The sequence below is a fragment of the Rhyacophila brunnea genome, unplaced genomic scaffold (assembly GCF_057557595.1).
Source record: "Rhyacophila brunnea isolate RB1 unplaced genomic scaffold, BYU_Rbru_1.0 scaffold_23, whole genome shotgun sequence".
Taxonomy (NCBI): Eukaryota; Metazoa; Arthropoda; class Insecta; order Trichoptera; family Rhyacophilidae; genus Rhyacophila; species Rhyacophila brunnea.
The window spans coordinates 29100831-29117699 of record NW_028232893.1 but is presented as its reverse complement, the minus strand read 5'-3'; the positions used below and the strand labels follow the sequence as shown (position 1 = coordinate 29117699).

At 34.6% G+C, this 16869-nt stretch overlaps 3 protein-coding genes across 4 annotated transcripts in view; 1 reads left to right on the top strand and 2 right to left on the bottom strand.

Annotated features, from left to right (window-relative positions):
* Positions 1 to 10350, bottom strand: part of LOC147069814 (uncharacterized) — a 570178-nt gene extending 559828 nt beyond the window's left edge. The window contains exon 1 of the mRNA XM_085950585.1: positions 8896 to 10350. The gene's annotated coding sequence lies outside the window, so the exon portion shown is untranslated. The remainder of the gene's footprint in view (positions 1 to 8895) is intronic.
* PIG-S (phosphatidylinositol glycan anchor biosynthesis class S) overlaps positions 1 to 16869 on the top strand; it is a 233453-nt gene that overhangs the window by 6049 nt on the left and 210535 nt on the right. The gene's annotated exons all lie outside the window — the stretch shown is intronic.
* Positions 1 to 16869, bottom strand: part of Indy (tricarboxylate transporter protein I'm not dead yet) — a 138972-nt gene that overhangs the window by 47834 nt on the left and 74269 nt on the right. The gene's annotated exons all lie outside the window — the stretch shown is intronic.

The window sequence follows — 16869 nt, the reverse complement described above, 5'->3', positions numbered from 1 at the left end:
TTATGTGTTTTTATCAAAGCCTGGGTGTTTGTGATTGTCCAGAATTACTAACAACCACCTTTTACGAAAAAGCAAGGACATGGTTATTTATAATTAAAAAAAAAAACAAAAAAAAATATACATTGAATAGAAAAAATAGTTTATTAATAAATTGTTATTATACCAAACAGAAAACAATAGTGGAATGTAATTTTTTGTCTATTTTTACTTAGATAATTCGTCACTGTTCTGGCAGAAAACACTAATTCGAAAAAATTACATATTGAGTTAGTACCAAAATGTTCCTTATTTCAAACTTTACCGTCTGGAAACCATCTTAATAAATAAACAGTCTTTATTTTAAAGTCATTCTTTTTACGATTACTTAATAAACTCACATGATAGACCATTATTTCAAACATTTTAACAACTTCAAAGTCAAATTACTCAAAACCAGTATTCTCGAGTTAGTGTGTTCTGCCAGAACAGAGACGAATACTGAAAATATTGATTTTTGCAAATACAGCATTTTACCTCTCGAATCTAAATAATATAATATTTTTCTAAGAAACGTGTATATGCATAATTAATTACACAAAATCCAATATATTCTATTACATTCTCGTCTCATACATATATAACATTCGCGTGTTTGTCCTGTTTGACTTTATATCTCGACACGCTGAGTTGTGCAACATTTCTTTACAACGGCAATAAATATTTGTGTCTTATTTGTCGAGATATTATATTGCACCTGTGACAATGTTGATAAATATAATTTAATTATATCTGTGTTCGCTAGTCCTAAAAATATTCATCAATGCTTAAGGGGGAAAGTGTACTAAATAATGGCCTGGACAAAAATAACCATAATTGCGAGTAAGAAAGAATTCGGCAGTCGTATAATCTCCAGAATATGCGTTAGAGCAGTGGCAAAGGGTGGAAGTAGGCTGTGGAGATATGACATAAATACTGCATACTGAACTTAGTCAGTCATTTGTTTTCATTGAACGGAGAATACAAATTGCCGATGGTGATGGTTAGTTTTTAAAATTCGATTAAACTCTGCCTAAAGCAAACCATTATAGATATAAGATAAAAATATTCTTCTGCATATAAAATATCTAAAATTATGCCATTAAATCATACACAACTTTAGATATTTTATAGATAGGTAGGGTTACCGAATTTTAAAGACCGCCTGCAATTTGGATTTATTTATTATTTATGGTTTAAGTACTTGAATTTTAAAATCTAGTTATAGAAACCTCACGATTATTGCAGCTTATTCCACGCGTACAAAACTTAAACAAATACGACACTGACATTATAAACAATATAAAAAATTGTACAGGTATGCGATTTTTGATAAACTTAAGTATACATTTGCACGTTTTCCACCCACAAACTAATACAAATGTTTGTAAACAGCTTTACATAATGTTTATTTGTTTGTTTATATTCAGATGTATGTCGGTCTGCAGCTAGGATGTATATTGTTTTTATAGTAAACAACTGGTAGGCAGGCAGAAATCATTTTAAGTGGACAAACACAAAATTTGATATAAAAATTATTATAACAATCAATCAATCCAGTTTATTAGTACAACACTGTTGTTATATTTTGTCGCGACAACCGCCATCTGTCAATCATATATAAAAGTAAACAAACAGTGTTACCACACCTAAAAAGTAATATCAGGTATCGATGTATGGCCAACATAAAACTAACATTATGAGGTTAGACACCATAATAATAAACAATTATATTGGCTGTCATTAATTATTATTTTATGGCTGTAATCAAGGAATGAAATTCATTTTAAATAATATGGTAATAACAATAACTATTTCGTATGTAATTTAATAATGTACAGTATTTATGCATAATGTCAGTCACTAACATTACATATTGAAGCTATATACATCAGTACTAGATAATTATTTTACCAAATTTTTTACCGGATTTTTACCCTGTGGAATAAAAAAATATCGGGATTTAGGACCTAAAAGTGGGACAACACAAATTACAAAACTTTTAAACTATCAAAATAATAATATTTTTTCGCCTATTTGTACTTGACTGAAGATTTTACTTCCTGAAGAGTTTCTTTCTGCTGCTTAAGGCGATACTTCAGTGAAATGGCAAATAATTTTCAACTATAGGCGCGACGAAATTTTGGACTCGCTGGCAGTCTGAGAGCGAACGTCGAGGTGTCAATACGTCATTTTGTTTCGTGATGGCGACGGGGGTATTAATTCTTAAATCGTGTAAAGATGACTAAAAACGTTACCCATTTACTTTAAAAAAGAAAACATGTCAATGAATATATTATTATTGTTACTAATAGAACATACGTTAAAGTGCACACCACCACCCGTCATATATGTACAGCCGTGGATATGCACGGCCGCTTTCTATGACGCTATAAACGTGTCTGAAAGAAGTGATTTTAAGTGCTCATTCCGTCCCGAGACGGAGCCGCACGGGACTGATGCTGCAACCATGCACCGTAGTGCTTAAAGAAGAAAGTTAAAAAAGAAAATTTTTGGTTTTTTGGACTGGCTCTGCTGTCCGCTGACGTTAAGCGCTTTGTGTACCCGCATACTGAGTGTCACGAATTGAAATGGATGAGTCTACAGAAGAGTCGGGATTATCCCGCTCCCCATACGACGCATAAACAGAACATTAAATGGACGCATGTTGGATTTATATGACAAATTATATTTCGGTCGGCATGCGTCATTTGCACCCGCGACCCGCAATCCGCGTATTGCCTAGCCACGATCTTTTTAGACCATGCCTCAACTGAGGTATAGCCTTAATGTATTGGAAAAATTCAGCACATAAGTATATCATGTTGAATTATTGAACAATTATTAGTCATTCCGGTTTTATCAACTTAATAGAACATATTAGTATGCTGTTTCTTGCATCTGACCATTTTAGATTCATCTGAGAAAATACCAGTTCGGTGTAGCAATTAGATGTAAGTATGGTTAAAATAAAAGAAATTAGCTTAAAAATATTTTTAGTCTCTTTTTCTGGGAATAACTTGAATATACATGTCTTAACTTAAACGTCTTATTTGTATTTGTTGAATAATAGTGAATTTAGCTGTCCCACGCGGGACAATCTATTTTTGCTTAAAAAGCGGGACATCTGGCAACACTGATATACATACTAGTTATAAAATGATTCTTAATCCATCGGCAACCAAAAAGTACTCTCGTAAAATGCATCATTTTACATCTCGTAAAGGCTTCAATAGACAATATTGTGAATCCACGGTTTCAGATGCATTTAAAAATAGACCTGATAACTTCAGATAAGTATGTACCCACCTATAATTCGTAAATCTGCACGTGGCATGGCTAGTCATCAAGGACGTGACGTCCAAGGATAACGGAAGTAAACTAGACATCGCGAAACCGACATTAAAATTACAGTCCTGGTAAACCTTTTATGTTAATTAATACATTCTGTTTCCAACCAGTAATCTGATTTTTTTAATGGATAGATATTTCAGTTATTACTAAGTTTTGGTAGCTATTTATACCTAATGATTCTCCTCGATTTGCTGCCCTTCGAGTAACTACCGCTCCCAAGCGACGCTCAATCTGCCTACCCCCACGGGACATCATTGGGAACAGGGGCATTAGAGGCAATCCATTTGGAACCGTAGATGGTTTTATACAAACTTATTTTTTGACTGACATTGACGAACGGGATTTTTAAGGAGAGCTAAAAGTCTTCGACCTCGATTCTGGACGGAGTTTTTTTTTTGGAGTGATGTAAAAAAAAATGTTATTTAATGTGGCCAACGAAATAAAAAGGTTGGACGCATATTATGTTCATAGAGCGGAATGCACAATCTAAGATTTCGATCCTAAGGATAAGTCGCCGAAAAGCAAGACTTAACTATAGACAATCCTGAGTATAGAGTTACGGAATCCTTAACCATAGACTATTTTTGTTATGAACACGCCCCCTTCTGTATTACCATTTACCACTGACAGCTGCTGTCAAAATAAATTCGCATGTCTATAAAACAGTCCATACACTCAAATTCATTTAACAATGTATCTCAATATGGATATTGATAGTGTTATTTCGTTTGGCATGTACTTGGAGAATAATATTTTACTTTTATACGCCAGTCCGCAGAAATACAAAATGCCAGGTGAAGAATGACACTTGACGCTAGTGTTACCATGTTAAAAAAATATCTTGCGGTGCCTGTGGAATCACGTATAATGACTTATAACGAAAACATAAGAGTATTATAATTAAATATTAATATGTATTTATAGTTATTGCATTTATAAAATGCAGTTGTCATATTTTTGTCATCGTTTAACAATTATAAAATAATTTACCTAAACTATAGGAAAGAGAATTTTTAAATATGGTATTATTTTCAATAGAAATGATCTTAACTAAGGACAGTGTGTCTGCATAGTGTTTTCTGCTAAGGAAATTTTAGTTATGACAAATGTTTCTGCATTCCGCTCATAGTTAAAATCATTCGAATAATTGCAATTACGCATTAGATAAGGAACGGGAAGTCCAGTCAAATGAGTATATCCATATCGCCGATTTTTATCTTATTTTATTTCATTATGAGATGATGTTTCTTTTAGGGGAGATTCCCTTTTAGTGGGTCAACGATTTAAAGCCACGGCCATGCAATAATCGCGAAAGCATTAGAAATCCTCCGCGGCGACTAAATTGACTGCCATCTTATACTTATCGTGCCATCCAATGTCGTGCGTTGCATCGTATCCGGAAATTTGTACGTAAACAGTTCACCGCAGGACGCTTATTCGGGGTCTAGGACGATTTGGCACCGGGACAACTGGACGCCATGGAATTCGAAAATAAATAGACGTTAGGTACATAGGTACCAGTGACGTCCCGTGGGGGTAGGCAGATTGAGCGTCGCTTGGTGGCGGCAGATACTCGAAGGGCGGCAAATCGAGGAGAATCATTTGGTATTATATAGAAATAGCTACTTAAACTTAGTTATATTATAACCAGAGTGTTGGAGCGGAGCTCGGAGCAGAAGCACGGAGCAGTGGAGCAATGGGTTTTACCCGGAGCACCGAATATTTGTAGTGCTCCTGTGTGTAGTGCTGATTTATAGGTAGGTACATACTTCCGTATTTTTTAATTTATCCAAATATTTTAGCCAGTCACTCGCGGGATTTAAAAGTTGCCGGATGTACCTATTGCAAAATAGATATTCACAATGATTATTAATCCTTATTGACATTTGAGATAATCAATTAGTATTCGTGCATATAATAGGTATTTACGTTAAGTACCAGCTAATTGTAATAAAAATGTATACTAGTAGGTACCTACCTTAGGATTATATCATATTTTAATTTGACTGTTTACTACTATTTTTTGTGGTGAATTACAATAACTTCTTTTAAGCCACGATGTCGATGCAGTGGAGCTTTGTGAGGAGTTAAAATTACTGTGTAGACTTGTGACTGAAAAGTCTTCGCCACTTGACGTATTAAAATAAATTATTTATGATAATAATTTGAAAGAAATCTATCCAAAAACGGTCACTTCAATTAGGATAATATTGACAATGCCAATAACGATGGCTAGCGCAGAGAGGAGTTTTTCAAAACTGAAAATTATTAAAAATCATCTGCGATCTAGGATGACCGAAGAAAGGAAGGAAAGAAGCAAATTGGACTTGCAATATTATCTATTGAAGCTGAGATTTGGATGACATAGTTACTGACCTGTTTACTGGTTACTGAAATGTTAAAAGGTTACTGGATGACATAGTTACTGAAAGTTTGTTTATTGTATCGGTTGAGTGTTGAGACTATTAATTAATAGTGTATTTGTGATTAAAAGTAGGTTTATATTAAATGAATAATAAGGAAAATGATTTTGTTTACATGTTGCACAATAATAGCATGGAAAAATGGTGTGAAAATAATACATCTGCATATTATTACTAAACGGTATCTGCAAACCAAATTTGTTAGACATATCAACCAAATAGAATCTCAGACTCGGATGATTTTGGTAAGTGTCTAACTAATATTATATTTATTCGCTTTTAATATCTAAATTAAATTTTGTATGTTTTAGTGGCTTATATTTTGTTAGTAATACATCTATACAACACATTTCTTAGATATTGGAGTAATGAAAAAGTAAAGTAATGAAAGGATGATAAAAAAAATGGGGCGGCATTTTGTCTAGGGACGTCACTGATAGGTACTTTAGAAAATATTATTATTTATATTTAAATGATTATATTATGATTTAATAGTTGGTGAGAATGTAAATATGCAGACGTAAATAATGATTTAATCGTGCATATGTTTACACCCACGGTGGCCGCGCGGCATAAGCGTTGGACTACAAAGCCGTGGGTCCTAGGTTCGAATCCTGGGTCTGGCAAGTACACATATTGTTTTTCAATTTGTGTGTGTCAGGGTATGGACCTAATAGGTTGAGCAAGTGGCTGACATCCATTTCTCGTAAAAAACAAAAAATCTGTCAATACAAACCCCCACGCTGTGGAGGCCCATATGATCCTATCAGGATCGGACATGGTCGAAAAAAAAATGTTTAAGTTCCAACGAAAAAAGAGTTTTTTATTTTATATAAAGCCTTAGGCATGGTAATTCTCAATCCGCAATAAATACACTATGTTAACAGTAAAATGAATTAAAACTACTAAGTAGTAGATAGAAATCAATATAAAATGTCAAAATGACATTTCAGTATTCTATATTTATCCAGTATTTCTATCAAGTATAAAAAAAAGCATTTATTAATACATAGAATTGTCAAGTTTATATGATTCAACAGAAAATTTAAAAACGTGGTATATACCTACAAAGTTCTTTTTATCTTGTAATTATTTTTATATTGAATCTCAGGCGTGATAATTCTCAATCTGCAATAAAATACGTTATGTTAAGATAAAAATTAATTCAAACTACCAACTACATAGTGGATAGAAACTGATTAAAATTCTTCGTCTAGTTTCTGCATAAAATCGTAACGAACGTCTATTTTTATTCGATGGTGCGGCGCCCAATTGTCCTGGTGCCCAGTTGTCCCATTCCCTCCTTCCCCAGAGCGTGCATATTCAAATACACAATTGATAAGGCAAACAAAGTAAATTTTTCATTAGTTATCTTACATTTCTATGAGAGAGGCCAGTAATCACTGGGAGGGACTTGAATCTCGAGAATAGAAATTTTTAATATTTCGTGAAATCCCGGACCTCAAGAATCTTTTCTCGGGATTCGGGATTTCTTTATTACCAAATATTAATGGAAAAAACGATTTTCTATATGAAAAAAGTGGACAGAAAACACAAAACGTTCAAAGACTGATCGGGGTATTTAACACAATTAAGCCAACGTCGACTCAAAATGAGCGCGATTTTTGCAACACCAGGGAATTTTGTATCTCAAAAGTGTACGCGATTGTCAGACGCAGCGATTGAGTCTGTATTTTTTGAAATCCCATTTTAATAAGTAATGTTTTTAATTATTTCTGTTTTCCTACTTTTGTTTCGTTTGTCTTCTTACATAAATAAAAAAAATCATATTTTTTTGGAATTTGTCTGTTTTTACACTGATTTTAGGATTTTTACAGGTTTTTTTAAATTCCCCTATATCTCGAGAATTCCCGAGAATTCTTTTCTGGAAATCCCGAATCTCGAGATTGAGATTTTCTCGGGAAATACCCAACTCTACTTATCTTGTCTTATATCGTTTCTGAGCGTATGTAGACACTGAATAAATGATCAATTCATACAATATGAGTATTATGAACATAATAATGCAATACGCGAGAAGGGCAAGTAGGGTAAATAGAGACAATTAATAATTGCACTCTGTCCTGCGATTCTACATTCTAGTGCCTTGGGCATTTTGTGACCCAGCGATGTAAGGTCATCATTGTTTGTTACGGCCAGTACCGTGTCACATTGATAAGAAAACCTCTATTGACATTATAATATAGGTTTACGATTCAGTGATTTACAAACTTTTTGTTTAGTGGAACCATTGAAGCATTTTGTAACACCTCGGGAAACCCCTACCTAGCTGCTGATCCCTGATGCCATGGCCCCCACATCTTGAAGCGGGCCCCTGGGGTAGAATCTTCGGCGGACCGCCCTACCTATCGCTAAGGTTAGTCAGTGTGACGATCTACATTTTTGTATTTTAATACCCACTTGAATTGTGGAGTTGTCAAATGTCTACAAACAATAATCGAAAATTGCATCGCACAAGTACATATTTTGAAATTTTAGTATGCATGAAGTGAAATAGCGCCGCAGGTGACATTTTTTACTATTAGTGCAATTTTGTGATGTGTTTATCTCACTTGGCTGGTCGATCCGCTACGCCGGGCTCTCATTAAGCCCGGGCCCCCAGGCTATAGCCCTGTCAGCCCCCCCCCCTTGTGGGGGCCATGCCTGATACATAAGGTACAAATTTAAATATGAACATTAACTCAATTTTCATACCTGATTTTGGCAAAATTCATGAATTCAAGAATGAAAACCTAACCTAACAAATATTCCAGTATATCGGCTATTTTAAAAAATTGCTTGCTGCTGGCTTCCTGAAAAGTGTAAACCGACAAGAACCGTGTTTTATTTAGTCATGAATTTTATGTCAGTACTATACGACCAAAAGAGGTTGGACCGTCTTTAATATACGGCCATTTATATTTCCGATACAACATTTTACGGTGTAGTGTGATACGGCGAACTGCATACGTACAAATATCCGATTTTAATGATATGCGGTAACTGTATTTTTTAGTCTGTAGGTCAAGTCGTACCTTTTTAGCAGTCCTTTGGGACTCGTCGCTGCACCCCGGTGTTCCGCGGAATCCTGGTTGAAAATCACTGGTCTTCCATAGTTTATTTGCTACGTTTTATTACGTTTTTCTTTTGAAAAGTGTGCAGAGGCCGCGACCTCCGAGGACGCGGACGTCGCCATTTTGTGCGGTCGCCATTTTGTGCAGTAGCCATTTGAATGCACGAAACCATAAATAATTGATCAATAGACTGTCTCAATTACCTTTTTAACAATGGGACGATTAAAAAATGACAGCAATTTTTACCGATCATTGACTTATAGAATTATACAGTGTATACCAGTGCTGCATGCCATTATTCGACCAAGGGCCACTTTATCAAGACAAAATGTGCCACTAGCAACTTACTGACTCGACCAAATAAAAAAAATACGCTTTCTACCATTTGGGTACCACTAGGACTGGATGGTTTGTTTATTTACTAGTTTGTTTTACCCTTTTTCAATCATTACGTTTTTCGTCGTTGTGGCGAAGGGTGAATGTAGGCGGTTAAGATTCGACATAAATAGTGCACACTAAACTTTACAGTCATACTTTTTTTTGCCATTGAATTACGAATACAATTTGCAGATGGTGCTGGCTAGTTTTTAAAATTCTATTAAATCCGGCTTAAACATAATAAATAGTTTAAGTACGCTATGGGCGATCCTACAAAAATGGTGCAATTTTATGAGTTATAATTATTTGTATTCATTGGATTAAAATACATAGGAAATACTGTTGGTTAAATTTTTAATATTCATTCAGCCCTGCTTACACCAAACCATAAACGATAAAAAATATTCTTCCATCTATAAAATATATAAAATTATGTATGGTTTAATAGCACAATTTTAATAAACGAGTATTTTTTACTATTATCTACTATGGCTTGGATTAGGCAGGGTGTAATTGAATTTTAAAAACTAATAAACACTATCCACACATTGTAGTATTAGTTCAATGAAAACAAATACGTATAACTGACTAAGTTTAGTGTGCACCAGTGACGTCCCTAGAAAAAATGCCGCCCCTAGGCAGCGCCGAAATGCCGCCTCTATTTTTTCAACAATATGTTTAACCACCTCATCATGACTCCAATACCTAGAGAAACTGTTGTATGTATATATTACTAATGTAGATTAAATAAATACGTTGAAGTTCGGTTAAACAAAAAAAAAAAATGGGAACTAGGTAGGTACACTTATTGATTTATTTCAAAGGACCATATTATGACTATGCGTTATTATGGTTATTTTAATATCCTCGACATTTTTATGTTTTTATTTAGCTCTTTTCAGTATAACATAATATTGTGTTGAGCATATGGGATACAGAGAGAAATGTGAAAGCAGATCTTAAAACAGCGCGAGGTTATACAAATATCAGAGATACTCCACCAGTAAGCGGATTTTTTTATTGAAAAAATATTTTCATTATTACTAAGTTGAGGTAGCTATTTCTATATACCAAATGATTCTCCTCGATTTGCCGCCCTTCGAGTAACTGCCGCCCCTAAGCGGCGCTCAATCTGCCTCCCCCCACGGGACGTCACTGGTGTGCACTAGTTATGTCGGATCTTAACAGCCTACCTCTACCCTTCGCCAATGCCCAACATGCATTTCTCCATGCCGTATGCAGTGCTTTAACAGTCCATATGTGATTACGGCAAGTAGGTACAGACTTTTTAAATACTTCGCATTTTAATTATATACTTTATCATTCAAGATATTCTCTGCTAAACGAGGCGTTGGAGGAAGAATAGCGACCTGGTTCAAGAACCTCAGACAGGGAAATCATCTCCGACGTCCAATAATGGATACGGCACATAAAGAAGAGGACACCTTATATCAATTAATTGAACATACATTTACATGATAGAACCAAACAATTCGAACAATACATAGAAGGACACTTATACGTAATTTCTGTTATGGCATTTGCAACTATTTACCAATCGAAGGAAGCATGGCCAAGTTGGTAAACTCCACATGTTTTTATATCACTCAGTTGCCATTTCGTTTTTCTTACACGCGATGGCTGCCATTTTTTATGTCCATTGTAATTAGTTGTAAACATTGTAAGTAATTAACTCAAGTACAGTAAAGTTATTAATGGTTTGATACAAATTTTACAGGATTTTTCAATGAAATAATAATGCGGAAGTGTAATATTATTGGCTGCTTGCAAATTGGCAAAAATTATCAAAACAACACTCAACAACAACAATCACGACAAAATCAATCTGCAATGCGAAGTCACTTGTATGTAGTGGTTGCAGTGTATGCAGTGGCAAGACTCCACACTAGGCGATTATTTAAAGCCTATCTTTTAAAGAAAAATATTTTTTAATTGTTTATTGACGTGAGTATTTAAATAATAACCTGATTACTTTATATTCTATAAAATAATTTAATTTGCCAACGACATCTGTTATATATGTAGGGATGTATTATAATCTATATACAGGACCATTTGTCAAGTACTCATTAGCTCTGGGGCGTTCATAAACATAATACAAAGGCCCCTTTATTCGAATACAAAGGCCTACTTATTATATACGAGCGCGACACCGGTGTCCCGTCTGACACGCGCCTTAATGTGTCTTTGTAATAATTACATCAGTAGTAATATTGTATTATCTTCTTATTTAAGTGTGCTCTTTTTCTCTGATCTCCACATCCTACCTCTTTTTAATAGTCACCCTTCGTCACTGCTTGTAGTGCTTGTAGCTTAATCAGTGGACCAGAGACTCTTTTGTTTAAATTTCATAAATTTAGGCTCAACTAGCACTAGAATTAGGCTAGAACTCAATTATTATAAAACTTTGTTTTAAAGAACACTTATATTATACTATTTCGTGCAACGCATTACAATGTTCATATTATTGTTTATTCCCCAAAAAAGATAAAAAAGACAAAACAGATCAAATAAATATATTTTTTGGACGGATTACCCTATCTAACTTTCATACCTCTGATTAGATTAAAATAATCTAGAATGAAACTACAAGTGGTTTTTTTTAGGAGTAAACGCAATCTATCACTGTGTTATAATCAGAGCTGGAAATGGAACCGGAATCGAACCCCGAAACCCTGCGAACCCTTTAATTATTCGTGAGCTGGGACAGGTAGGTACCGAAACCTTTGATAATAAGTCTTAAGTTTTGATCAAATTGAGGTGTATGTCACGTCACTATCACGTTATCGCGGCGACAAATTTAGTCTATGGTTTCGTCATTTTTAAGAATATTTTGAAATCGATATCTCTGTAAATTCACTGAAGAATGACACTGATGAAGAGTGCCAACTATAATGTATTAGTAATTACAATTATTATTAAGTATTCATGCTAATTTCAATTAATTTTAACAGTTTCTGCGTGTACGTATGTTAAAATTACTTGTGACATGACATCCATATATAATACTTTGAACAGAACCCAACCTGCAGACCATAGATAATAGACAACATTCTTATAGAAATTAGATAGTGCCAACCGCTAAAAAAACGTGATTTTGTCAAGTGTAGGCATGCAGAAGATTAAAAACGTTCATTGAGTCATGCAGGTGTCGATGCAGCGCAGTTCAACGTGAGGTGACCTCATTGTTGTTCTGGTGATTTCGACAGATATTTCCAACTAACAATGTTCAAATGCGTTACGGGATGGGAGCATCAGTCTGATAACATTTTAAACACCAAGAAAAAAGACATTACACACTTTTCCCCGTAGCGGCAGCTTACTGTGACGTCACGTGATAGTAGGCGACATGCACCTCAATTTGATCAGAACTTTAGGAACTCTCAAATGCAATCCCTCGAAAATGTAGAGATTCCGGAGGCTCTAATGATTTTTAATTACTTATATTATTTTTGGTTATTATTCGCTAATGCATTTATCTATCTGTTTGTCCGTAACGCATGAGAGAAAACATATTATACCTTTTATACATGTCTATGAGAGATCAAAACTGGGCAAAGACGTATTAATTAAAAGAGGTAAAGTGAGAGAAAATATCACAGAACAGATAATAAATACAATTCCTGTAGGCTATATTCAATACGCTACATTTTGATGCAGGGGTTTGAATGAGTGAGTGTCCTAGGAAAATGAAACACGCATTATGCACGTATAATAATTAATAGTGTGTGTAATACACCGATATTAAATGAGCGTCAATGCATAAACCGAGAGCAGTTGTCAGTATTCGACGTATAAAGTATTCTGGACACGTGTTTAAGTTTATCCCGATTATTCCTTACTCGAGATCGGTTACCTGCTACTTTTTACCGGTTAGGTATTTCAGTTCCCATTATTTCTAAATTCCCTGGAAAACAGACATAAACGCAAATTTTGGATTTTTTAAAATTTAGAATTTACATTCATGCGTATATGTCTGATACATCTTCTCCCTGTCTCACTCTCTCTTACAGATTTTCCTATTTTCTCTCATGCGTTACATATATGTAACCTAAAACAATTAATATAATATATTAAATATATCAAATAAATTTAGTTCAATCCTATTTATTTAAACGCCCACGATGGCCGAGCGGTTGACGCGTCGGCTTATAAAGTCGTGGGGTCCCAGGTTCGAATCCTGGGACTGGCAAATACACACATCATTTGTCAATTTATGTTTGGTATGTCAAGTATATGCCTAATACGTTGAGCAAGTGGCGAACATCCATTTCTCGTAAATACAAAAAATCTGTTACTACAACCGGCCCACTCTGTGGCGGCATAATAATATATTATGATCTTCATAGAATCGGATATGATCAAACATAATTACAAGATAAAAACAACTTTTTATATACAACGTTTTTAAATTTACTGTTGAATTATTATGCTCAATATGCTCAAACTTGTATTTGATATGAAGTAAATAAAAAACAAACAAATATAGAATACTGAAATGTCATTTTGACATTTCATTTTGATTTCCATAGTAACGCACGTATATATTAATAATTTAGTTGCTAGGACCCCCTTAGCAACCAATAATAGTCTTTTATTTTTTACGGATTTTTCTGAAATAACTTTCTATACAAAACAGAATTATTTGAAAATGAATTCAATTCTGCTTAAGGCTATACCTCAGTTGAGGCACGGTCTAAAAAGATCGTGTTTAGGCGATGTGCGGATTGCGGGTCGCGGGTGCAAATGACGCATGCCAAACGAAATATAATTTGTCATATAAATCCAACATGCGTCCATTTAATGTTCTGTTTATTGTTCTATTAGTAACAATAATAATAATAGATTCATTGACATGTTTTCTTTTTTAAGTAAATGGGTAACGTTTTTAGTCATCTTTACACGATTTAAGAATTAATACCCCCGTCGCCATCACGAAACAAATTGACGTATTCCCAGCTCGACGTTCTCTCTCCGAATGCCAGCGAGTCCAAAATTTCGTCGCGCCTATAGTTTATTTGCCGTTTCACTGATGTATCGTCTTAAAGATGGCTAAAAGTAATAAAATAATGCATTGGCATCGTGTTCTGATATATTATAAAAGTTTCAAATGTCTAGCTAGTCGGGAAGTAAGTTAAAAATCGATTGCAAGATTTGTACTGGACAAACAACCACCGGACAAATGAGAATATGAGTTAATAAAAACGTTGTAATAAAAAATGCCTATGTTTGATAGTATGTATGCATGTTTATTTGAATCAGTTTTAATTGTTAAATGCAATTTTCAATCGATTGGAAACGAACTATTATCAAGCATGCCATATTGATTTCCATAGTAACGCACGTATATTATTTGGATTGGCACGGATTTATATGACAAATAATATTTCGTTTGACAGGCGTCATTTGCACCCGCGACTCGCAATCCGCGCATCGCCTAGCGACGATCTTTTTAGACCGAGCCTCAACTAATGCATGGCCTTAAACGATCAAAAAAAATTGTACTTGACATGTCATATTGATTTCCATAGTAACGCAGTATATATTAATAATTTAGTTGCTCCCTCGCAACCAATAATGGTGGCGAAATAACTTTTCATACAAAACAGAATTAACTGAAAATGAATTCAATTCTACTTAAAGGTGGCGAAAAGTATTTTAAAAATGCATTGGCATCGTGTTCTGATATATTCTAAAAGTTTCAAATGTCTAGCTAGTCGGGAAGTGAGTTAAAAATCGATTGCAAGATTTGTACTGGACAAACAACCACCGGACAAACATGAATACGACCTAATAAAAACGTTGTAAAAAATGTCATAAAATGTGAATTTGTTGAATTGGATTCTGTATTCCACATAACCGACTAGAACCCAAAAATCTGTTAATACAACCGCCCCACTCTGTGGAGGCCCATATTATGATCTTCTTAGGATCGGACATGGTCAAAAAAAATATTTAGGCATTGTTCAATTCATTACGCGGGTCATGTGAAATAGTTTTCGTAAATTTAATGTGTCCTAATAAATCTATTGAAAAGCATCTGTGACGAATCGGCATATCCAATCGATCTGATTTGAAATGAATACAGATTTTTGATTACCTTGTGCTCTGGCCATGTCACCAGTGGGTACCTACCATAATCCAATGTCCGCCTCTGGTGAACATCAGCTCTAATCCTCGCTACCGTGAGACCCAAGGCTGGTGTATTTCTTTATACTGTCAACATCATAGAGTGATGTTCCTAGGCAGAGCGCCGCCCCTCTTTTGTTTTAGTCTCAAATTGTCAGGTGCCTTAGTGAATCCAATCCCGAGCCAAAATCTTGATTCCGGGATTTCGGGATTGACATTTTTTTCAATAGTTAATATAAAATTTCTATACTTATATACAAATAACGTTGATAAAATCGGTCAAAAATAAACTTACGTTTAAAATAAACGTACGTTCAATCTTGGAAATACATAGGTTTAATCGAGTAAATAATATTGTAATAAGTAGGTATGTATAAATAATAATGTGAAAGTAAAACAATTTTATTTATTTATGAAAAGATAACAAATACAAGTTCAATTAAAATAAAAAAAATGATAAATGCATCAAAAAACATGGTGGAATCACTTGCACAATGCACAATACGTATGAGATCATGGTGGAATTACTTAGTGGTAAGCATTGTTTTTTCCAATCTTCCTCGATTTTATTAATTTATGTGAAAAAATAAAATGAATTGGCAGCACATGGGTAATAAATCAAACTTCATTCAAACTCAGTTTATTTCTAATGTATTTGATTGTTATTAAAAGTATTTTTTCTGTTATATTTTCGTTTTTATTTTATTTTCTATAAATTATGTTTACCAATCCCGGGATTCATAGGTATCGAAAATAGTTCAAGATGATGCAATGGTTTTAGTTACGTGGAGGTCTTAGGTACTGAGGCGCAGGTTTGGACGCCCCCTTGTGATTTCATTAAACTGAGATGTCAGAACTTTCTAACAAAGTGACAGTATCCTCCTCTAAATGGAAAATCGTCGCTGTTTCAAAAGTTGTAATGATTTAGTCCTAAATTTGCCGCCCCTAGGCAATGAATGGTGTGCCTACCCCCACGGGACGTCACTGACATCATAATAATGCATTGGTAGGATCTGTAAACCGTTGCAGTGGTGGAGTGGGGTTTAAATTGATCGGTACTGTTCGGTTATACGGAATACAGCGGAAAACGCATTTTGAAAATACCCGATATACTGGATTATTTATTAGTTTGGGTTAGTTTAGGTTAGGTTGGGTTTGGTTAGGTTTGGTTAGGTTAACCTAACAAATAATCCAGTTTATCGGCTATTTTCAAAATGTGTTTTCCGCTGTATTCCGTATAACCGAACAGTACCATGTTGGTTGTTTCTTACAAGATAGATGGCAGTAACGTTCGCTTAGACCCGTGGATTTTTTCCCTCAAAACCATTTGTTGGGAATGACTTTTTTTACTGTAATAATAAGACTTGCGTACGAATGAATTCACCACAAGCTGTCTCATTCAGTACTTATATGGTCCGGCGTAGGGAATCCGATCCCGAGCCAAAATTATGATCCCGGGATTTCGGGATTACAAT